Source organism: Ciconia boyciana, chromosome 30 (assembly GCF_034638445.1).
Source record: "Ciconia boyciana chromosome 30, ASM3463844v1, whole genome shotgun sequence".
Classification (NCBI taxonomy): Eukaryota; Metazoa; Chordata; class Aves; order Ciconiiformes; family Ciconiidae; genus Ciconia; species Ciconia boyciana.
In genome coordinates this window covers 104,171-124,338 of record NC_132963.1, presented here as the reverse complement: position 1 = coordinate 124,338, position 20,168 = coordinate 104,171, and the positions used below count along the sequence as shown (strand labels likewise).

Here is a 20,168-nt window from a genome sequence, read left to right as displayed (position 1 = left end):
GGGCATCTCCGAAGCCAGGGCGCCTCTGCCCCTTTGCTTCTGCAGATGCAGTTATGTGCTTCATGGTCAAAACTGTTTCTCCTCATGGCACATGGACTGGACAGATGCCACGTCCCTGTTAGTGTGGGAGGACTTCAGGGAACGAGGAAGTCCCAGCACGCATACAGGAAGGGGGACAGTGGAAAGGAGCCCTGTCGAGGTTGTTGTGCTGTTTCGCATCTGACCTCAGACATTTGTGTGCATCCCAGCACCAAACTCAGCTTCTTATCCTCCAAGCTGCACAGCTTTTCACCAGCAAAAGCGAGTTGGGCCGAGCTGGTCTTTGGCATAACTTGGCTCCTTCCTTTGTTAGTTACGTGCCTACGCTTTTCCTTTTTTCCACCAAGGTCTTTCTTTCTCCCTGCTTCCACCCAGGTTCCATCCTCTTTCAAGGGTAATTATCATTTGAGTTTCTAGACAGATCGTTGAGCAGGTTGACACAGGGTCTAAGTAGAGGCTGCTCCATACCTCCAGAGCTGTAGGCTGAGCTGTTCTACCTTTAAAGGCTAGACAGATATGGGCTATGGGTAGGGTTACTGTTTGCTCATTATGACTTCTTTTGGGGTCCTGTGACAGTGACGGTACGTTTGTCCGCCTGCAGCTCTGCAGCAGTTAAAACTACCACTGGAAGAGGTTTGGTGACTGCTGCTGTTCTGTATATGTTGGTTTTGGTCCTCATTTCATTGACCTAGAATTACTCCTTTGCAATTAGGTGACGGGGATCTTCTTGCAGTGATCTTCTCTTTCTGGAGAGTGTCCTGACAGCCTTTGTCATCCAGAGCTGTCCCCTCTGTTCCCGAAAGTAGCGACGGCAGCGCCGTGGAACGACTCCTGTGAGTAATGGCTTCACCAGTAGGCTTGGATTGTGTGAGTCCCCAAGGATAAATGGATGTGGCAGGTGCTCCATTCCTTCCTTTTGATGTGCTGACAAGGTAGAGGGAATTTGGAGGCATTTCCTCTTCCTTCTCCTCCTCCTTTTCCTCCTCCTCCTTGTCCTGTTCTTCCTTCCCCTTTTTCTTCCTCCTCTTCCTCCTGTTCTCTTTCCTCCTGCTCTTCCTCTGATTCTTCCTCCTCTTCCTCCTCCATCTCCTGTTCTTTTTTTGTCTTGTTCCTCCTCTTGCTCCTCCTGTTCCTCCTCCCCCTGTACTTCTTGCTGTTCTTCTTCCTCCTCTTATTCCTCTTTCTTCTCTTTTTCCTCCTCTTGTTCCTTCTCTCCCTCCTCCTCCTTTTCTTGTGCTACTTTCTGTTCTTCCTCCTGTTCTTCCTCCTTCTCTTCTTCCTCTTCTTACTCCTGTTCTTCCTCCTCATCTTCCTCTTCTTCCTCCTCCTCCTCTTGCTCTTCTTCCTCCTCCTTCTCCTGCTCCTTCTCCTGATCTTTTTATTTTCCTCCTCCTCCTGTTTTCTTCCTCTTCCTCTTCCACCTCCTGTTCTTCCTCCTCCTGTATTTCCTCCTTCTCCTCCTCTTCTTCATCCTTCTCCTCTTTCTCCTGTTCTTCCTCTTCCTCCTCCTGTTCTCCTTTCTCCTTGTTCAATCCCTCCTCTTCTTCCTCCTCCTCCTCCTTTTCCTCTTCATCCTCATTCTTTTCTTCTTTCTCCTCCTCCTCCTGATCTTCCTTCTCTTCCTCTTCCTCCTCCTGCTTTTCCTCCTGTTCTTCTATTTTTCCTCATCCTCCTCCTCTTCTTCTTCCTCCTCTTCTTTTCTTCCTGTTATTCCTCTTCATCATCCTCCTCCTTCCTCTTCTGCTGCTCTTCTTCCCCTTTTCCTCCTCCTGCTCTTCTTCCTTCTCTTCCTCCTCCTGTACATCGTCTTCCTCCTTTTCTTCCTCCTCTTCTACCTCCTCTTCTTCTTCTTCTTCCTCCTCCTCCTGCTCTTGTCCTTCCTTCTTTTCCTCCTTCTGTTCTTCCTCATACTGCTCCTCTTCCTGCTCTTGCTCTGTGTCTTCTTGTTTTTCCTCATGTTCTTCATCCTGTTCTTCCTCCTGCTCTTTCCCCTCCTCTTGTTCTTCTTCTTTCTCCTCCTTTTCGTCTTCCTCCAATACTTCCTCTTCCTCATTCTCCTTCTCTTTCTCCTCCTCCTCCTCCTCCTCTTCTGCCTCTGCATGTTTACCCTCCGCAAGTTCTTCTTCCTTCTGTTCTTCCTGGTTTTCATTATCCTTCTCCTTCTACCCCTCCTTCTCCTCCTCCTCCAACACAGCCTCCTCCTTTTCCTTCTCTTTTTCTTCTTCCTCTTCCTCTTCCTCTTCTTCTTCGTCCTCCACTTTATCTTCCTCCTCCTTGTCATCTTCCTCCTCTTCATTTTCTTCCTCCTTCTTCCTCTCCCTTCTCCTCCTCTTCCTCCTCTGGTACTTACACCTGCTCTTCCTTTTCCTCCTCTCTTTCTCCTCCTTTTTTCCCTCCTCCTGTTCCAATTTCTTTCCTCCTCCTCCTCTCCTCCTTCTGTTCCTCCTCTTCTTTTTCCTCTTTTTGCTCCTTTTCCTCCTCCTCCTTCCCTGCTTCCTTCTGCTTCTTCTGTTCCTGCTTTTCTTCCTGCTTCTACTCCTCTCGTTCTTTCTCCTCCTGCTCTTCTTCCTTTTCTCCCTTTTGCTGTTCATTTTCTTCATTCTCTTCCTCCTCCTCCTCTTCTTCCTGTTCCTTTTTTTCTTTATCCTCTTCCTCCTGTTCCACCTGTTCTCTTGTTCCCTCTTTTCCTTTTTCTTCCTCCTCTGCATGTTCTTCCTCTTTTTCCTTTTCTTGTACCTCCTGCGCCTCCTGTTCCTCCTCTTCCTTATCCTCCTCCTGTTCTTTCTTCTCCTCCTTCTCCTCCTCTGCCTCCTTCTCTTTTTATTCCTCACGTTCATCCTCCTTCTTTTCCTCCTCCTCCTGTTATTCTTCCTCCTTTTGTTTTTCCTGCTCCTCCTCCTCTTCTTCTAGTTCTTTCTCCTACTCCTCCTCTTCTTCCTCCTCCTCTTCTTCCTCCCCAAATCTTCCTTTTCCTTCTCCTCCCCCTTCCCCCTCTTCCTGCTTATTCTTCTCCTCTTCTTCCTCCTCATCTTTTTTCTCATTCTCCTCGTGTTCTTCCTCTTCTTCCTTCTCCTTCACCTCATCCCCCATAAATCTAGTTTACAGCTCTCCATATAAGTCTGGCCAGCAGGTAGCCTGAGTAGCATTTACATATAGGAAGTAATCTGCATTTTTCCCTCCTCCCCTCAGCCCAGAGGATGCCAGATATTTGTTCTTAGACTCCAAGGCAGAGAGAAATCCACAGAAGAGTAGTGGCCAAACAGTGAGCACAGAGGCAGCTGTAGCCAAAAGCACCTGAGCCTGAGGATGGCAGGGAGCGTGCTGATGTGCAGGCAGGTAGGATGCTGAAGGGGTTTTACTGTCATCTAAAACCAAAACCTCATGGATTCAGCTGCACCTACAACAATCACTTCCTGACGCAGTTGGGAACATCAGCTCGGGTTAAGGTTCCCTAATTCTTGCCATTAGAACACCCTACAATTAGCTGCTGTTAACACTAACAAACAATGCTAAGGAGGGTGACCTTTATCCAGAGGTTCAGTGACCTTGCCTCAGGTTTCAGCGCACGCTCTGGGAAACAAGCCTGGGCTTCTTTCTTTCCTCTTTCCAGATGCTCATCAGACATGGCCTGAGGTTTGTGAACATTCCCACAGCTCGGGCCCTGCTGAGCCTGCTGCACTGCTGCCCAGATGCACAGAGGCTTTTCCCCACTGAGACAGCATTTGACATGGTCTGGTGTGGAAGTTTGGGTCTCGTGCCCTTCCCACTGACAAGTGCAGGTCATCTTGTGTACTCAATAGCCCTTAGTTTATGATTCTGTGATTTTCCATGGAAAGTTTCTTAGCTCTGCTGTGGGAGACAGGTACAATTCCAATCAAGCAGATGCATTTCAGGTGTGCTGTTTCCTCAAGGGCACTTCTGGCAGGGGTAGGAAGAGAACATGGTTGTCCTGACCCAATAGATGGTGTGTTCCCTGTTCTGCCTTTTCATCTCGGGAAGATCAGGTTATGAAGAAAGAGACATGTTTTTGACAGAGATGGTTAGCAGATGGGCTGTCATTGTCCTTCTGCTGCATTTGCCTGGTCCCCACTGACTCAACCAGGAACCGTTTGTCATTCTTCATGGTGAGACCTAGTGGTCTGACATCTCCTGAGTGACATACTGTTTTTGGAATCCTTCCCAAGGAGGGCAGCAGGGCTTGCAGAGCAGATGGTATCAGAGGGCCGATGGAGACAACTGATGTCCATTTTCTTTTGGGACATAGTTTTTCCTTTTGTACTTCACAGAAGTCATGTTCCCGCACATTCTTTGGATCTAGTTTACCCTACTGAATCATCAGGGGTAGTCATGACTTTTAAAGCTCAGCTGACCCCAACATGCGTGCGTTTGCTTTCCTCGTGCTTTTGCTTTCCAGAGTTTGACTCGGAAGAGCCAGGTGACCGTGGAATAGAGGTGGACGTGGCACGCCAGAGAGATGTGCCTCCTGAAAGACCCCTGCTTTGCTCTCCACCCTGGCAGAGCCAGAAGGAGCCATGGCCAGCAAGCAGAAGGAGGAGAGGTAGGAGGTAAAGCCAGGCTCACAAATCCTGTGTCAAGGCAGCTCATAAGCAAAATCAGGTTTTGATGCAAAACACATGTGATGCAAAACACTAGACACATGTAGGAACTGCTCCTCACAGAAAACAGAAATAACTCTGCTCCAAATTCTCCTGTGAGGAGAATTCTAACTGCAAAATTAGCAAAGGTGCTTCTCCTTAGGCATTGGTTGTTCCTCCTTCAGCTCAAAATGGCAAGGTTTAGGAATACTGTGCCCTATAAAAGCAGGATGCAGTGGGAGAGGAGTTGGGAGGGGGGCTGTGAGCAGCAATAGAGTTCAGGTGAGCAGTAAAACCCAGGTATCTTTCATGGGAGCAATCACACTCTGGTAAACTTCTATGGTTAGATGTCTGATCAAGAGCACAAACCCGACAGCATTTTCCTTCTCTACCTGGTGCGGTTGCAAGTCAGGGAGTTAGCTTGGCTGTCTTCATTATGGGCACATCCTAAACAACTACTCACAATACAAAACAGCATCTCCTTCACACTAAGCTGTCCGTGAATGATAAGAGTAATAGCCAGTCAGTAGCCAACAGAAAAGACAAGCCTTCTTTATAATGTTAGTTATTTTGAATAATATCATCTTATTTCTAATAAAATTGTCACCATTATAATAATTATTATCCACCTTTATATTCCATGTATTCCATATATACCATATAAATGAGAATGATTCACCATTGATCAACCTTATCCATTTCTGTTTTCACTCTTTACTTCTACCAAACGGGACATAGATCATGAATGCTGAACAGGGCAGAAAATCCTGGAAAACCCTCAGCTTGTCCCAAGGCTAACCGTCATCTTCATCTACAAGCCCAGTAAAGCAATGTGTCATTAGATCAGTGCATGCCAAGGCAGCAGGAGAGGCTGAGTTTGGCCCGTCATAAGACACTTGCTTTACAGACTTCCTAAGAAAAAAACTGGCGTGCCAGGGAATAAGTTTCCCTCTTGTCCGTGGGTGGTTCTTCAACAGTGAAGGATAAATACCAGCCTGTGTTTGATCCCTTCCTCGTAGGAACATTTTGTGCTTTTTTTGCTTTGCTTCAACAGAGAGTGGAGGGGCTGGATAATGCAAATACTGATGTCCTTGATTTTCTATGGATTGATGAGTTGCACAACGTGGTTACTCTTCCAAATGCAGGTCAAAGATGTACCAGCTGGAGGCTGAATGTTTTACACGTAGCATTGTCTTGGCAGGCACCTTGCAAATGCCAGCAGGCACAAGCACTGCAGGAACAGGAGGACCCCTCTGAGAAAACTGCAGCTGGGGCATTTGCTCAGCATCGGACGTATAAATGTGGCGCTTAGGGACATGGTTTCGTGGTGGACTTGGCAATTTTAGGTTTACGGTTGGGCTCAATGATCTTAAGGGTCTTTTCTAACCCAAATGATTCTATGATTCCTTTTGTGGCTGATTTTGTTGACTGAGTCTGGAAGAAACTTTGAGAGAGTTACTGTTCCTCTGACCCAGTTTATAGGAGTTTCTTCCTCTTTTTATCTGTGAACTTAGCAATGTAACACGGACAATAACCATAAAACACAATTGACAGTCTTGTTTCCTTAATTTGATGTACTAAAAGGGGACTTAATTTCCTTATTCCTTTACATTTGTTGCTGGGTAGAGTGTGGTGGAGAAAATGGAGAAGGTGGTTCTGGGGAGGACAGAGCTTGGGTGCAAGTTACATAACCTTGGAATATCAAAACTCTGGCCTAATGGTCTGTGCAACAATACCTCCAAGGAAATCTTCATCTGCAGTGGCATCTGCCTCTGCAGCGGTGTCCTCACCTGCAGTGGCAATTGCCTCTGCCATACTACCTTAATGTGTAATGGTATCTGCATCTGTAATGGTATCTGAAATGGTATCTACATCTACAGTGGCAGTTGCAATGGTATCGGCATCTGCAGCGGCATCTGCATCTGTCTACAAGTTACAAACTCTTGGAATATAAGCTGTTGTGCATAATATTCTTGGCTTCTTTTTATTTTCTTTCAGTTGTATTTTTTATTCCGCCCTGTTGGAACAAAGCAAACACTGACAGGGTCTTTGTGAGCTAAGACAGGAGGTGCAGCGTGTGGCACTGAGGGGCTCGGTGCCTGCCAGTGCGAGCGCAGAGAGCAGAGGGCAGGGGGGCAGGGGAGAGGCAGGTTGGGGGGCCAGCAAGGGGCCAGCAGTGAGGTGAGGAGTTGGGCGAGGGCTGGTGGTGCCACTTCTGCCAGCAGGTAGGGAGGAGCAGGAACGTGGCGTGGCTATTCACTGTGAGGTCAAATCTTTCTCTGCAGGTGATAGGCCAGCAGCATGCAAACGGCATGGAAGTTCCTTGTGAGGTCACTTCTGTCCCTGCAGGGGATAGGCCAGCAGCAGGCTGATGGCTGGGCAGTGCTTGTGAGGACGCTTCAGCTGGAGCTGCTGCCAGGCCAGCAGCAGGCTGGAGGGGCATTGCTGCGTCTCTCCTCTCCACTGTGGCCCGAGGTGTCTCCCCCTTCTGCCACCGACCAGCACAAATAGCAGATGCTACTGCAGATGCAGATACCATTGCAGATGCCGTTGCAGAAGCCATAGGAGCTGCAGATACCATTGAAGGTACGATGGCAGATGCAGATAGAATTTCAGGTGCAATTGCAGGTCTCGGTATTGGTGTCTCTGTCAGTATTGGTATCGGTGTCTGTAATAATATCTATATGAGTACCTGCATCTGTACTGGCATTTGTATCTGCATCTCTACTGGTACCTGGACTTGCAGCCACATTTGTATTTGTATCAATAGCTTCCTGTGTAATGGTCTCTCTATCGCTACTGGTATCTCTCAGGGACTCTACTTGTATCTGTACTTGTTCGTGGAACTGAATCTGTACTTGTATCTGCCATTGTATGTGTAACGGTGCCTGTGATTGCACTTGTACCTGGAAAAGTATGGTCATTTGAATCTTTATCTGCCCTTTTCTTCACTTTTATACCTTATTTCTCTGAATTTAGGCCCACTGTTCCCAGGGGCTTGGCAGCCTGCAGTGAAAGGCTGTGTCTCAGACCCCATTGTGTTGGCAGGTGTTTTTTGCCAGGGGAGGCACCATCTCCTGGCCACCCCCACCAGTGCTGTGGCCATCCCCAGAGGCTGTGGACAGGCCTGTGCCTCCCTGTTCCCACCAGCACAGGGTGGATGGAGACACATAACCCCCCAGGAACAAGAAGTGGGTGCTGGCCCCACCAGTCCCGCCTCTGCAGGGCTGTGCCTGACCTCAGCAGCTTCGTGTTCCCTGAGCCGAGGCTCTGCTCAAGCCAGTGGTGATGGCAGACAGAAAAGGACCTGGAGATAGGGTCAGGGTAAGGAATGTCACTCCTCCAGCTCAGACACCCCTAACCACTAGCACAGCTGGGTGCTTCCCACGTGGTATGGGATCTCCACATGGAGACAGGACAATCTCACACCCTTACCCCTCAAAGCCAGCAGGGCAGTGTGGCCCTGGTCCCAAAGGACACCTGGGCTGGACTAACACCCTCACACCACATCTCTCAGTGCAGCCAGCATTGCCAGCAGCCCAGTGTGCTGTTGATGTCTGTTCCCGCCCTGAGGGCCACCCCTTGTCTCCCCACAGGGGCTTTGCTGCCCAGCAGGGCCCCTGGCTGGTGTGTGGGTCTGTGGTGCAAGGCAGTGCCCAGGCTGGGAACATGAGCTCAGGTCTAGCACAGCTGCCTGCCTCTCCTCTGGGAGGGGGCTCAGCAGAGACAGCACACACAGCCCTCCTTACCCCATGGCCAGACCCTGGGTGGGCAGGGCAGGGTGGAGAGGAGCAGTGCCCCAGCTCCAGCCCACACCCACCTGAGTGTGGGGAGTCAGAGCAAAAGCACCACCTGGAGATGCTGGGGATTGAACCCAGGGCCTCCCACATGCAAAGCAGGTGCTCTGCCACTGAGCTACATCCCCTTGACACCTGCCAGCAGGAGAGACACTCTTCTCCCGTGACGTGACTATGACAAGCACAGCCCTGTTGTCCCCTGGGTGCCCAGGGACCCTCAGCAGAAAACAGCATTTGAACCCCTCTGAGATGGGGGAGGTCCGGATTGCCTCTCCACTGGGGCCTGATCCTGGCACAGGGCTGCACTGCAGACCACTGCCCCTTCAACGTCTGTGCAGGGCAATGGGGCAGGAGGAGGCTCTTGCTGCAGGCACTTCTCCCATGCTCTGGACCACCCTGGGGTCAATGGAGACGAGAAAACCCCTGAGCCTCCTCTGCCACCCAGGGCAACACCCCTCTGTGCCACATCTGTCCCCAGCTCCACAGCAGGAGCAGAGCAACAGGGTGAGGGAAATGCCCTCCCTGGGGTGAGGTACCCCCAGGCTCTGATGGCACCCCAGGGTGTGTGATGGAGAGGAGCAGAAACCTCCCCCTCATCCAGGCACCAGGCCTCCCCGTGCACCACTCTGCCCCCCGGCATCCCTGGACATGCGGAGAAGGGCAAGCTTCTGTCTCCATGGGGCTGGGGATGTGGGTTGGGCTCAGGGACCTTCCCATTCCGTCAGCACTGAGGACTGTCCTGAGGGCAAAGCAGTGCCCTGGAACAGCCCTGGCTGGGGTCTCTGTGGCAGGGTGGGTGAGCATGGTCAGCTCCTAACTGAAAGGCCGATGGTTTGACCACACTCAGGGATGCTCTTCTCGTGGTGGTGCAGCTGGGGCCATTGTGCTGCCCAATGCCTTGGATTTTTCCCCGCTGAGCCCCTGCCTGGCAGAGAGGGTCTGGGGGAATCAAAACCAAACCACAGTCATGGTGAACTTCTGGAGTGGTTGAGTGCAGGTAAGGGGATGGACTGCTCATCTATTCTGCTTTGCACACATGGCTCCAAAGCCCATCCTCAGCAATGACTCTCCCGTTCTCGCTCAAGAAAGACCTAGAAGGACTCTTTTGGAGCAGTGATAGTCCTGCAGGCACTGTCCCTTGCAGCCAAGCATTTTCAAGCTCATGCTAAAAGCTGGCAAGACACTAACCTTGCTTGGATAGACAGTCTCTCCCTCTCCCCATCCTCTCAGTTGGGGTCAGTCACAACAAAAGCCAAACTTCTCTGGAGAAGCATCCCTGGGGAACCGGCTGAGGCAGCAGATCTGCAGGTGGCTAGGATGTGCACATTGCCGTGGGACTATAGTCCAGTCTGTGCCTTTCTCTGTGGAGCGGGGAAGGAGGGGCAGCTGGAGAGCACCCCAGAGGAGCACTGAATGGAGAGTCCTGCCGTGGGGGAGGCTGGGCACTTGTGGTGCTGGAAGAAGGCTCCTTCTAAGCCACAGATCTGCAGCTACAGAGCAGGGACAGTGCTCTGGCAGGAGGTGAAGGAGCAAGCAGGGCTGGGGCAGGCTGGAAGAAGGCAGATGGGCTCTGCAAAAATCTGAGGGAGAAAATCATTGCTGAAGCCCGGGGTTGAACCAGGGACCTTTAGATCTTCAGTCTAACGCTCTCCCAGCTGAGCTACTTCAGCCCTGCTGCAGCAGCCTTTGTCCCTTTGCCACCCGTGCCAGGACACAGGCTGACACACACGAGGAGCGCTCCTCAGGGAGGTTCCCAGGGAAAAGCTGTGCCCAGCCTCAGGCACAGGGGACCTGGCCCCTCCCTGCCTCCAAGCCCAGGTGGGCTCCAGGTTTGGGGCAGGCCAGCTTGCACTGGGCGTGCCAAGATGTGTGTGGGCCTTGTACAAATGTGGCAGTGGCAAAGGCAGGTAGACAGGCCAGGCACGTGCAACTGCAAAGGCTGAGGGTGGAAGAAGCGTGGGGCTGCTGGAAGACCTTATCTCCTTCCCCATGGAAGGCCTCCCCCGACTCTTTTTTCCCAGCTCAACTTCCCTCCTTCCTTCCCTACTCTTCTACCCTTGAGCAGTGCTTCGGGATGGGGAATGGAGTTGTGGTCAGCCCATAACAGTTCCTCTCTGCTTCTCCTTCCTTCTAACACTTTTCCCGTGGGGTCCCTCTTCTGGGCTACAGTCCTTCAAGACAAACCTGCTCCAGCATGGGCTCTCCTCAAGCCACCATTCCTTCAGGAAATACCCAGCATCTCCAGTGTTGGGTCTTCTCTGGACTGCAGGGCTTACCTTCTCCACTCTGGTCTCCTCCATGGGCTGCAGGGAAATACCTGCTCTGCTGTGGTCCTCTCCATGGGCTGCAGGGAACTATCTGCTCTGCTGCCTGAAGCACCTCCTCTCCCTCCTTCTTCACCAACCTTGGAGTTTGCAGGGCTGTTTCTCACACTGTTTTTTTCCTATCTCCTCTCACACTCTAGCAGTTGTATTCTTTCTTAAATACACTTTCACAGCCGTTTCCACCAGCTTCGTTGATTTTGGCTAGCGGTGGTTCCATTGTGGAGCCGGGTGGAACCAGCTCTGTCTGGCATGGAGGCAGCCCCTAGTCTCCTCTCACAGAGGCCACCCCTGCAGCCCTCCCACTACCAAAACCTGGACATGGACACCAATACACAGTGTAAATCTTTGACTTACTAAATGACGTCCCCTGCTCTTCCCTCCTCAACAAATATCATTTACTCGCTGAGGAGGAAGAGAGAGAAACAGGGAAGGCCTTGAGGCTGGGCAAACACGGTTCAGCAATAGCTACAACATTGCTGTGTTGTCAACACTGGTTTGGTCACAATCCCAACACAGCACTATACGGGCTGCTATGAAGAAAGTTATCTACATGCCAGCCATACCAGTTCAATGTGCCTGGAAATAGTCTCCAGGATTCACTGCTCCATCACCTTCCTAGGGAGAGAGGTGAGGCTGACTGGCCTGTAGTTCCCCAGCTCCTCCTTCCTGCCCTTCTTGAAGACAGGAGGGACATTTGATTTCCTCCAGTCTTTGGAGGACTGTATTGTGTGCACACCTGAACTCAGGCAAGTGGAATCCACCAGCTGTGGGTTTGTGGCAGGCACAGGAAGGAGCCGAGTCCCTGTGACGGATGCACTCAACTCCTTGACCAAACTAGTGGTAGTTTGGTTCAGGCTCCAAAGGAGGTAAAGGCCTGAGCCGTAACTGGGCCAAGAACTTCTCTAGTTCCAACCTCTTCTCTGGAAACCCACACAGAAAGAGAGTGACATGGTGAGAACTGATGCATATGGCCTTGGAAACTGGAACGCTGAGCATGCGATTAACACATGAATAGCAGGTGATTCTTCCAAGACTCATTTGTCAAGGAACAGAGAAAGTTGTGGGTACAAGGAATCTCAGGCATCCCTTCTCCATCGCATGCACTTTAACTACAAGCCAACCACTTTATTCCATAACTATGTCAGCCTCAGTGAGCCTTCCTTCAGCTCTCCCTGCTAAGCAGCTGGCTGCACGGCAGTGATCTCCCCTTGAGCTGGGACGCCTCTCAGGGTTACTCCTCAAGGCTGACAGATCTTTTACCAAATGCAGGTCTTTGATAAGTGACCAGTATCGCGCATAACCTTGTATTATAGTGCACTAAGATTTTGTCTTGGTAACTTCCATTTTTGCATTGGTAACTTTGATTCTGTACTGGTAACTTTGAATCATTGTTATATCCTTTGTGCAGTAAGTAATGGAGTGCAGCTTGGCCTTGAACTTTGTTAAGTTTCAAGAAAACCACTTCTGCTGATACCTTTGGCGGTGGTTCTTTAAGAGGTCTAAATCACCCATCCGTGACAAATTGCTGTAGTCGGCAGGATTCTAAATCAGGATCCATGACAGGAGACCTTCTTGTAGCCATACAACATATCTAGAAGGCTTGTAGGAAGATGGAGAGAGACTTTTTACCAGGGCCTGTAGTGATAGGACAAGGGATAATGTTTTTTAAAAGAGAGTAAATTTAGTTTGGCTATTGGAAGAGATTTTTTATGGCGAGGGTGGTGAGACACTGGAACAGGTTGCCCAGAGAACTTGTGGATGCCCCATCCCTGGAAGTGTTCAAGGTCGGGTTGGATGGGGCTTTGAGCAACCTGACCTAGTGAAAGACGTCCCTGCCCATGGCAGGGGGGTTGTACTAGATGAGCTTTAAAGGCTCCTTTCCAACCACAGCCAGTCTATGAGTCTGTTATTATCAACTTCCCTTTTCTTAGCATGAGGCAGGTGAGTAGAGGTTCAGAGAGAGGAGAATAGTCAAGGGCTGAGAACACAGGTACAGGGCAGGGCACCCTGGTTGTGATCTGCCTCCCAGCCCTGCATCACCCCAGCTGTAGATGCCATGGACCTTGCAGCAGTGCCATGGTGTTGTCATTCAGGTAGTGGCACACAGTCACTGGACCCCTTTGGGAGGCCCTGGGTGTCTGCCCCACACCAGCTCTAACAGGGCACAGCTTTCCTGCACGTTCGGTGCTGTGTTTGCCTACTGAGTGGAGTTGCGTTTGGCACCCAGGCACCTGGCATGGCACTAGAGGCTTTTTTTTGTCTTTTTTTAATGGCATTAAAAGGAGAGCTCTGAAAGAAAAGTCTTCAGTGCAGGGATGTGGATGTGTCTTAGCTTTATAGTGACTGGAGCTTTAGTGAGTCCATTGGAGAGAGAGAGACCTGGGTCTCCTTCTGGGGCAGGCACTCCTCGCTTTGATGAGCTCAGGGAGATACTTTACAAGGCACATTCAGGTTCCCTAAATGTCTGGGGTCATTGTGGGTGGCCAAGGAGATCCCCATTCCCCCTCTGGCCCTCAGCTGATGCTCAGGAAGGAGGTGGGTATTCTCAGAGATTTTCCATCAGGGCTTGCAAGCCCTTGCACAGGTCTTGGACCACCTCTGGCACCTCCGTCATCACAAAGGATCTGTATGTGAGCACCTGAGTCCCTGCTCAATAAAGGTAAGGGGCTCACACGCTGCCAACTCTTTTGTGCACACCTGAACTGAGCCAGGAGAATTCCCAGCTCCTCTGGGTCTGTGAAGTCAGAGGGGAGCTGAATCCTGCTTCAGCCCGAGGGCTTCCTCGGCTGCAGATGAGACGCCTGCATTGCCTCAGCTGAATCCCTGCCCTGCACAAGGGAAGCCAACCCCCTCCCTGTCCCTGTCTGTGTGTTCTTTTTGTTATGGGACAAGAATATCGGTGTCCAGAGGGGAACACTGACACCTGTCATAGAGAACCACACTCTGCTAGGACAAACCATGCTGCTGGAATCAGACGCTCTCCGCTGTTGGTGATTACTTCAGGGGATGTTGCAGCATGTTCCCCAGGGCTGACCGCAGCCGCTCGCTCACTCCTCCCTGGTGGGATGGGGGAGAGAATCAGAGGGGTAAAAGTGAGAAAACTCGTGGGTTGAGATAAAGACAGTTTCATAGGTACAGCAAAAGCCGTGCACGCAAGCAAAGCAAAACAAGGAATTCCTTCACTACTTGCCAATGGCAGGCGGATGTTCAGCCATCTCCAGGAAAGCAGGGCTCCATCACACGTAACGGTTACTTGGGAAGACAAATGCCCTAGCCCCAAAAGTCCCCCCCTTTCTGCTTTTTCCCCCAGGTTTTACTGCTGATCATGACGTCATATGGTATGGAATATCCCTTTGGTCAGCTGGGGTCAGCTGTCCCAGCTGTGCCCCCTCCAGTGTCTCACCACCCTCATTGTAAAACATTTCTTCCTTACATCCTGTCTAGATCTACCCTCTTTCAGTTTGATCCCCTTGCCCCTTGTCCGGTGTGGGATAATTGATGGAGGTGACTGAGAAATTAAACTTATATTCACACTTTTAGGTAAGGCACAGCATTGAAGAAGATTCCCGGGTGGAATGCGGCTGACATGCAAGGCCATTCCATGGCAGTTCCCTAGGCCTGTAACCTTAGACGTCGGTGACGCCAGGGGAGCTTGGTGTACTGACTCTAAGAAGGTCCTGTTCAGAGGGTGGAGCGGTGTGGAGACGCCACGGCCAGGCTCTGCAATGAAATGGGAACTCAAAGGTATTGTGTGTGACCAGTAAGCTGCACATTTGCTGTCCTGGGCCAACAGTCTGTCATGTTTCTGACAAAATGCTGTCCTTTGATGACCTTTGTTCATTATAACATCATTATAATACCAAAACACACCTCCGTCCCAAAAGCTACCCGCCTCCAAGGTGCGACCACCCCTCACTCAGCTTGCGCTTTGAATTTTTCCTACCCTATACCTTTAAAAGCAAAGTGAGAAAACTTTACTCCAATCCTAAACAAATGTATGACTAGAGTCACTCAAGCTCCACCTGAAAGGTGAAAGATAGTATAAAATGGCTTAAGAGAAAGCGAATGTTAGGGAAGACACCATCGCGTACCACTCTGATGTCTGGGATGAGGCGACGGGCTGAGCCTCTCTTCCCCTCCATCGGGACGCCTTTGGGTAAGATCCAAACACTTGATTTATACCAAGTGCCTCCCCGGGAATCTTAGAAATCTCTCTAGAGTTGCTTTATCATCTTTAACGCGTTTATAGCCGGCACTGTCACTCATACTCTTGGTATTTGCACGTGCTTTGCAGACAGTGAATTTATCAGCGGTAATCCAAAGAATCTGTGTATCTGTTGCTCTAATAAACTGCACTCTTTATTAATTTAGCCGTGGTAGTTATTGAACACGACCAGACTCTTTAAGTGTGGCCATGATCGTTTATGCAACACGACTTGACTGGGGGTGCAGCGCGTTTAAATTAATGCTGTTGCCTTTACGCTGATGAATGGCTGCATATACAGTCCTTAGAAAATAACCGTTGACCAAGTCTGAGACTAGGACTGGACTTAGCCGCATCTAGACTCCTCTCTGAGAAGGAGTTTAGAAAGCAAGGGGGTCCTGTCTGAACCTCGTGACTCAACGGGAGGGTTCCCCCCCTCAGCCACTCCTCGGACTCCTATGTGCCAGTAACTCTTAACGCAACATCCTGTCACTACAGGCCTTGGTAAAAGTCTCTCTCCGTCTTTCTTATAAGCCCCCTTTATATATTGAAAGGCCACAAGAAGGTCTCCTAAAAGCCTTCTCTTCTCCAGGCTGAACAACCCCAACTCTCTCAGCCTTTCTTCACAGGAGAGGTTTTCCAGCTCTCGCATCATTTTTGTGGCCCTCCTCTTCACCTGCTCTAACAGGTCCACGTCTTTCTTGTGGTGGGGACCCCAGAGCTGGATGCAGTACTCCAGGTGGGGTCTCACAAGAGCAGAGTAGAGGGGGAGAGTCACCTCCCTCCACCTGCTGGCCACGCTTCTTTTCATGCAGCCCAGGATACGCTTGGCTTTCTGGGCTGCAAGCACACACTGACGCCTCATGTCCAATTTCTCACCCAGCAGTACCCCCAAGTCCTCCTCTGCAGGGCTGCTCTCAATCCCTTCATCCCGCAGTCTGTCATGAGTCTGGGGATTGCCCCACCCCAGTGCAGGACCTTGCACTGGGCCTTGTTGACCTCAATGAGGTTCACATGGGCCTACTCCTGCAGCCTGTCAAGGTCCCTCTGGAGGGCATCCCTTCTCTCTAGAGTATCAACTGTACCGCTCAGCTTGGTGTCATCTGCAAACTTGCTGAGGGTGCACTCAATGCCACTGCCTATGTCACCGATGAAGATATTAAACAGTACTGCTCCCAGCAGGGGCCCTTGAGGGACACCACTCGTTACTGGTTTCCACTGGGACACTGAGTTCATTGACTGTAACTCTTTGGATGCGGCCATCCTGACAGTTCCTTATCCATGGAATACTCCACCTGTCAATCCCATAGCTGTCCAATTTAGAGGCAAGAATGCTTGGGGCACCCTCTGAAAGGCCTTACAGAAGTTTAGGTAGATGACACTTGCAGCTCTTCCCTTCTCCACTGACGCAGTTACTCCATCACAGAAGGCCACTACATCCGTCAGGCACAATTTGTCCTTGGTGAAGCCATGCTTGCTTTCTCTCATCACCTCCCTGTCTTCCATTTCTTTTAACATATCTTCCATTTGTTTCAACACGGCTTCCAGGACATTCTGTTCCATTATCTTACTGGGCACGGAGGTGAGGTTGGCTGTCGAGTAGTTCCCAGAGTCCTCCTTTTTACCCTTTTTAAAAATGGTGTGATGTTTCCCTATTTTCCAAACACTGGGGCCATTGCCTGCCTGCCATGAAGTTGCAAATATGATGTTTTGAGGCTTATGGGTTGGTTGGTTGGTTGTGAGAAGCGTGGGCAGGCTTGAGGGTGGGAAAGTTCTTACGTCAGGCACAGACCTGGAAGCTCTGGCAGCACATTGACCCCTTCTCTGACCACGGCTCAAGAGGAGCATTTTCACCTCCCCACGTGCCTTCCTGGTGCGCGTTGGGATCCCTGCCCTGGAACACGCCAGGAGCACAGGCACCACTGCTACGGGAGACACAATGCGCAGGTGCCCCGCCCAGCAGCTTCTGGTGGAAGTCCCGCCCCCTCCCAGCAGCCGCAGGGGCCATTTGCCCTGGAAGCCACTCTCCTCTCCCGGCCATGTGCTCTGTTGTGATTGGCTGGCAGGACCGGCCACCCCTTCCGGTTACCCAGAAGTGCATCACACCCAGAAGACCCTTCGCCTATATACGCAAGGGCTGCCATTTTGTTTTGGCCACCATTTTATGACAGGGTGCCGCCATTCCATGGCAGTGACCTGCCATTTTGTTACATATCACACTGCTCTGTGATTGGCTAATGGCCATTTCACAACACCGTCAGACTTGCGTGTTCTCAGCCCCTCTGACTGGCCGGCAGGACTGGCCACCTGTCCCACTGTTCCCAGGGACACGTCACAAAGGAAGCCCCCTGTCACGACATACAGGGAGGCTGCTAGGTCTGACAGCCTCATTCCCCATGTGTTTTCATCCTGCATTGTGATTGCCTGACAGCCATTACGTGACACCATCATTCTCAGGCAGCTTTGTGATTGGCTGCCCAGCTCCTTTGGTCCAGGAAGTGCTTACATGTAAAAATAGATAAATTTATAGAATTTATATCGCGATAGATATCTATCACGATATATATCTATATATTTAGATATACATATAGATATCTATATATTTATAGAATATCTATTGCGACAGATATCTATTGCGAATATCTACGGCTAGTAAGAGACTCTGGAGCCCAGGTTATTTTCTCCTCTCTCCTTCCAGTTGTGGGCAGCGACACTAGAAGGAATGAGACACCCAATCTATTAACTCATGGCTCCGTGGCTGGTGTCACTGCCATGGATTTGTTTTTTTGACAACGGGATGGCCTACACAGCACCAGGTTTGCAGGCGTCTGATGGGATTCATCTTTCTCAAAGGGGAAAGAGAATCTTTGCTCAGGAACTTGCGGGGCTCATCCACAGAGCTTTAAACTAGACTCGAAGGGGGAGGGGGATAGTATCAGGCTTGCCCGAGGGAAGCTGAGGGACGACGTGCCACGGTTAGAGGGAGCGGGTGCCAGCGAGGGCACTCGGCCGGCGTCTCTGAGATGTGCGGGGTACGCTGGGGCACAGCCGAAGTCGAACAGAGTTGAGCTAGGGGATACTGAGGCAATACGAGCCAAGAGGGAAATGCCAGTGAAACGCCTCAAAGCACACAAGGGGTGTTCTATAAAGGAGACATGGACGACAGCCCAGCTGAAGTGCCTCTACACCAATGCACGCAGCATGGGCAACAAGCAGGAGGAGTTGGAAGCCATTGTACATCAGGAAAACTATGATATGGTTGCCATCACGGAAACATGGTGGGATGACTCGCACAACTGGAGTGCGGCGACAGGTGGCTATAAACTCTTCAGGAGGGATAGGCGAGGCAGGAGAGGCGGTGGGGTAGCCCTATACGTCAGGGAGTGTCTGGATAATTTAGAGCTCACTGATGGTGATGATAGGGTGGAGTGTCTGTGGGTAAGAATCAGGGGGAAGGCCAACAAGGCAGATATTGTGGTGGGAGTCTGTTACAGACCACCCAACCAGGATGAGGAGACAGACAAACTATTCTATAAGCAGCTGGGAGAAGCCTCACGATCGCTAGCCCTTGTTCTTGTGGGGGACTTCAACCTACCGGATGTCTGCTGGAAATACAATACAGCAGAGAGGAAACAGTCTAGGAGGTTCCTGGAGCATGTGGCAGAGAACTTCCTGACACAGCTGGTGAGGGAGCCAACTAGGGAAGGTGCCCCGCTGGACCTCTTGTTCACGAACAGAGAAGGACTTGTGAGCCATGTGATGGTTGGAGGCTGTCTTGGGCAGAGTGATCACAAAATGATAGAATTTTGATACATGGAAAAGCGGCGAGTGTGGTCAGCATAACTGCCACCTTAGACTTCTGGAGGCCAGACTTTGGCCTGTTTAGGAGACTGGTCGAGAGAGTCCCCTGGGAGGCAGCCCTAATAGGCAAAGGAGTCCAGGAAGGCTGGACATTCTTTAAGGAGGAAGTCCTAAAGGCACAAGAGCGGGCTGTCCCCAGGTGCCGAAAGACGAGCCAGTGGGGAAGAAGACCGGCCAGGCTGACTAGAGAGCTCTGGCTCGAACTCAGGAAAAAGAGGAGAGTCTACGACCTCTGGAAGAAGGGGCAGGCAACTCAGGAGGACTACAAAGGCATAGCAAGGCTGTGCAGGGAGAAAATTAGAAGGGCCAAAGCTGAGCTAGAGCTCAATCTGGCTGCTGCTGTAAAAGACAACAAAAAATACTTCTTCAAATCCATTAGCAGCAAAAGCAGAGCTAAGGAGAATCTCCAGGCCCTAGTAGATGGGGGAGGGAACACAGTGACCAAGGATGAGGAAAAGGCTGAGGTACTTAATACCTTCTTTGCCTCAGTCTTTAATAGCAGGGCCAATTGTTCTCTGGGTACCCAGCCCCCAGAGTTGGAAGATAGGAACGGGGACCAGAATGGAGCCCCCATAATCCAGGGGGAAATGGTTAGTGACCTGCTGCACCACTTAGACACTCACAAGTCTATGGGGCGTGATGAGATCCACGCGAGAGTACTGAAGGAACTGGCAGATGTGCTCACCAAGCCCCTTTCCATCATTTACCAGCAATCCTGGCTAACGGGGGAGGTCCGTGCTGACTGGAGACTAGCTAATGTGACGCCCATCTACAAGTAGGGTCGGAAGGAGGACCCGGGGAACTACAGCCTGACCTCGGTACCGGGGAAGCTGATGGAGCAGATCATCCTGAGTGCCATCACACGGCATGTAGAAAATAACCAAGGGATCAAGCCCAGCCAGCATGGGTTCAGGAAAGACAGGTCCTGCTTGACCAACCTGATCTCCTTCTACGACAAGGTGACCCGCCTAGTAGATGAGGGAAAGGCTGTGGATGTTGTCTATCTAGACTTCAGTAAAGCCTTTGACACGGTTTCCCACAGCATTCTCCTGGAGAAACTGTCTGCTCATGGCTTGGACGGGTGTACTCGTCCCTGAGTAAAGAACTGGCTGGATGGCCAAGCCCAAAGAGTGGTGGTGAATGGAGTTTACTGCAGTTGGCGGCCGGTCACAAGCGGTGTTCCCCAGGGCTCTGCGTTGGGGCCAGTCCTGTTTAATATCTTTATCAATGATCTGGATGAAGGGATCGAGTGCACCCTCAGTAAGTTTGCAGATGACACCAAGTTGTGCGGGAGTGTTGATCTGCTTGAGGGTAGGAAGGCTCTGCAGAGGGACCTGGACAGGCTGGA

At 50.9% G+C, this 20,168-nt stretch overlaps 2 non-coding genes across 2 annotated transcripts; both read right to left on the bottom strand.

The window, feature by feature from the left end:
- Nucleotides 1-8,487: 8,487 nt before the first annotated feature.
- Nucleotides 8,488-8,559, bottom strand: TRNAA-UGC (transfer RNA alanine (anticodon UGC)). The gene has a single exon. It is a non-coding gene; the product is annotated as a tRNA-Ala (tRNA).
- Nucleotides 8,560-10,028: 1,469 nt separating this feature from the next.
- On the bottom strand, nt 10,029-10,101 carry TRNAF-GAA (transfer RNA phenylalanine (anticodon GAA)). Its single transcript has one exon. It is a non-coding gene; the product is annotated as a tRNA-Phe (tRNA).
- Nucleotides 10,102-20,168: the final 10,067 nt, after the last annotated feature.